We start from the raw sequence: 4,238 nt of genomic DNA, 5'->3' as shown, positions 1-4,238 counted from the left end.
ACCCTCCCCCCTCTCATGTGCTCTCTCTCTCTCATTCTCTCTGTCTCAAATAAATAAATAAAATCTTTATAAAAAAAAAGTAGAAGTTTTTAAAGAACTCAGAACTTTTCATTAAATGGCAGGAAAATTACTTTCTCTTAAATACATAATTGTTAAATTTTTATACCCTTCAATGATTGAAATGCAAATGTATTTTTCAAAATTACTTTTAAACCTTATAGAAATGTTCATTTTGAATGCCTCATGAGGTTATATTCTGTCATATTTAGTCTAACAATATTACTTTGGTGTACATATTGTTTGGATAATTATAAATACTCAAGAGAAGGTTTTGAAAAATTACTTGCTCAAGAATTATCTAAAAGGGCATGAGGACTTTTTAAAAAGAGGGTTTACACAGATTGAGTCTTCCCTTAAAAAGATATAAGTGCAAAAAAGTTGTAAAGTGTGTGTATCTGGAGGGTCACCTGGGTGGCTCAGTCAGTTGAGCTTCTGCCTTCGGCTCAGGTCATGATCCCAGGGTCCTGGGATCAAGCCCCATGTTGGGTTCCCTGCTCAGCTGAGAGTCCTTTTCCCTCTTCCTCTGCCCCTTCTCCTGCTTGTGCTTTCTCTCTCTCTCTCTCTGAAATAAAAAGAAATAAACAAAATCTTAAAAAAAGTTGTGTGTATTTGGAAATACAAAGCTCTTTCAAGTTACAAAGACATAGTAATTTGAAGATTTCATTTCAGTTTCGTCCTGAGGTTGGATTTAAAACAACACAAGGTAAGTGGAGTCCGTCCTTACCATGCTCATTAATTATTTTGATGATCACAAGAACTTAGGATGAAGACAAGTCTATCTACTCTAAATTTGTTATCCATTCATTTAACAAGTACATATTAAGGCCCTACTCTGTGCAAAACCCAGGGACACATGCTTTATTTAAACAGAGTAAAATCGAAGGACTAATGAAAGCTTTCCTGAGAAATATTTATTTCTTTATAATTTTTCTCAGTGCACCTAAAACTTCCTTGTTTCTTAGGCTGTAAATAAAGGGGTTGAGTAGGGGGATGATAATCGTGTAGAACAGTGAATACATTTTATCCTGATATTGATCTGGGCCAGACCCAGGACGCACATACATGAAGAAGAGAGTGCCATAGAACAAGGAAACAGAGAGCAGGTGGGCGCTGCATGTGGAGAAGGCTTTGCTCCTGCCCTTTTCAGATTTCTTTGTCAGGATGGCAAAGAGGACATGGGTATAAGACGCTATGATGGTCATAAAGCAAAAGCTTGAATAAAAGCAGCAAAAATAAAAAGTACCAATGCATTAATAGATGGGTCAGTGCAAGAAATTGTATATAGTGGCAAAATTTCACAGTAGAAATGGTGTATTATACTGGACCTGCAGAAGGTTAATCTAAATAATAATCCTACATGAATTGTGGGATGCAGAAAACCAATTACATAAGACAAACTTATTAACCAAGTACAGAGCCTGTTGGACATCACCCCTGGATAAAGCAAGGGGTTGCATATGGCTACATAGTGGTCAGAGGCCATCACTACCAGGAGGAAACACTCTGTGGTGGCACTGGAACGAAAAATATAAAATTGGGTGATGCACTCGAAGTGGGATATCATATGATTCTCAGCTAAAAAATTCATTAGCATCTTGGGAGTCACAGAGGATGAGGAACAAGCATCTGCAAAGGCCAAACTGCCATGGAGTAAGTACATGGGGGTGTGAAGATGGGGGTCTTTCCAGATGAGAAAAATCAGTCCGAGGTTGCCCACCATGGTGGTGAGGTAGATGACCAAGAACACCAGGAACAGGGGGACCTGCAGCCCTGGACGATCTGTAACTCCTGTGAGAACAAACTCAGTCACCTGCGCCTTGTTTGCCTCCATCATATGCACTCGGGCTGATCACTGCTCTGAGAGAATGGGTAAAGGAAAAAAACAATCAAAGGTCATGAAAACTGGTTTGGGATGGTAATGTCTGTTCCCTATTTCAGATGTCAGTTTCTCAGCAAATAGGAAGGTACAGGGGTTTCTCTTTTTTAGAAATATACTTGAGTATTAAGTATATAATAAATAATTTTGAGAAAGATTTTTTAAAGAAGGCCTTTAAGATTATATATTTAAAATTAAATATATTAACAGCGAAATGTTTTCCAGAATTAAGAATAAAAAATACATTTTATATGAAAATCTGTAAAAGCAGCAGTGCTTCAGTTTCAAAAGTGTTATCATTCTTTCTCAGAAAATCTTGTGCTTTTCTATTGAATGAAAAATGGGCTCTCTCTCTGATATAAGCAATATACATCATTCAATCCTTTTAAGACATTAATACGTTGAGTAATAAGAGAGCAAAATAAATATTCTATTACTATTTTACTGTCCATTATCATTATTATTTGATTATATATTCATCAAAATCACCCCAAATTCCTAATCAAGTCTTTTGATTATATATTGCATATATATATGTGCAATGCCACTCCAAATTTTTAACTAATTATTTTTAAATATCCCCAATAAACTCTCATACATGAACATAATAATTCATTCAGTCAACAAATTTTTATAGTAGTACCTCCTAAGTTAAAGCACTGTCATTCTTAGCTCGTAGAACCTCTATCTGGTATTACACTCAGGATGATAAAATACCCCTCTTTTAAGAGGAGTGAAGAAACAAAGACTCTACTGTCTTATTTGCAGGTTTGGGAAGGATCTAAGGACTGTCATTTTCAGGCCAAATAAGACAATTGCCATCCTGTTAACTGAGAATGTGTTTTAATATTTCAGAGGCACAAATTCTAAAATGATTGTAAGGCTTTTTCTTTTCCTGCCCCTTTTGAGATTGCAAGTGGGACCATCAAAGTCAGGGTGGAATGAAACTTTACAAATGGCACCACAGTTGGAAAAATAACCAGTGTTTTGAAAAGGTGGATTCAATTTAAATAGTAAAAATTATAAATTCTGTTTAAAAGGCAAATCAAATGAGAAAAGATGAAACGTAGTAATAGGCAATGGCTAACATAAAGACAGTCAAGGCAGATAAGAGCCCCAAACAACAAATGGATCCATGAGTTTTATAAGCCTGGGAAGCAAGTGAGAAGGCTGGGTCCTGTGGAAACCCAGGAGAAAAAACCTCAGTCCTCATCAGCACAATGCATTTCATCAATGACAAATTATGCACAAGTCTGAACATAAAATATGTTTTGTGTATTCAAATCCCTCTCTTAGTATCTAAAGCAGGGTCTAACCATTTACAAACAGCTGATTAAGTATATAACCATTCAAGGGAATATTTACCAGTCTTGGATTCACAGCTCCCAGGCTTTTATGACAAGACCAGCCAAGTGGGTGTCATTCCAACAATACGTTTTCTATAGCCTAGTCACCAATTCTGTACAGAAGTGAAGATTTCATTCCCCAAATCTGTGCTGACCTGAAACATTTCCCTAAAGTGCCTGCTTGATAATTCAAAGGCAGGAAACAAACAAAATTGAGGGAATACAGGGTTTGTGAAAAATTTAGTTCTAATGAGAATAATGTTTGAACAATAAAATAGATATGGAAGAATTGGAGTATGTTCTATAAAAAGGCACCTGGAGTTTTTTTTCCCCTGTAAAAGAGAAGCTATTTTGAGCAAAACCATTCTCCATCTTCTCTTGAAATAGGAAAAGAGAAAATTTGTTTGAGAATTACATTAAACATGAAGAAACCCCTGCTGAGAGGCTGGTCACCTTGGCATTAATCATCGAGTAAGCACGCTGCTGTCAAGTCACTGCAAGTCCCAGATTATCCCTTACAACAGTGAGTTGTGCCTCTCAGTAGTTGTGGTGAACTTTTTCTTTTTTTTGCATATTTCCAGCAAAGTATTATCTTAAAGAAGATCCAATTGAAGGGGAAGTCATAGACTCCCTTAAAAAGCCCCATAACTCTCTGATTCTTAACAGTCAGAAATCTTCCTCATTCTGTTTGTGTTCCAATGTAAATTAAATGCCAGAATGAATTTTAATTTTCAAAGACACAAAAAATACTAAATAGATTGTTTCCATAATTCATTATCCTGGCAAAAAAAATAAAAAGTTAATAAAATTGTAAGAAAATTTCAGAGGTTTTGAATCTCAGTTCTACCTCTAAATTACCACATGATTATTAGCTTTATGACCCTTGTTTTGAGGTTCTCCTCTAAAGCACTGGATTTCCTCAGATACATTTCCACGACAGCCTGTGTGACTATTTC

At 36.0% G+C, this 4,238-nt stretch overlaps 1 pseudogene; it reads right to left on the bottom strand.

Moving 5' to 3' along the window:
• Positions 1 to 971: 971 nt before the first annotated feature.
• LOC123834509 (olfactory receptor 5AC1-like) lies at positions 972 to 1,894 on the bottom strand (annotated as a pseudogene).
• Between the last annotated feature and the right edge of the window lie 2,344 nt (positions 1,895 to 4,238).

Source organism: Mirounga angustirostris, unplaced genomic scaffold, assembly GCF_029215605.1.
Source record: "Mirounga angustirostris isolate CCGP_5_RB_7025 unplaced genomic scaffold, mMirAng1.0.hap1 SCAF_1, whole genome shotgun sequence".
Lineage (NCBI taxonomy): Eukaryota > Metazoa > Chordata > Mammalia > Carnivora > Phocidae > Mirounga > Mirounga angustirostris.
Note: the sequence above shows the minus strand (reverse complement) of the source record. Positions and strands in the feature narration are given on the sequence as shown.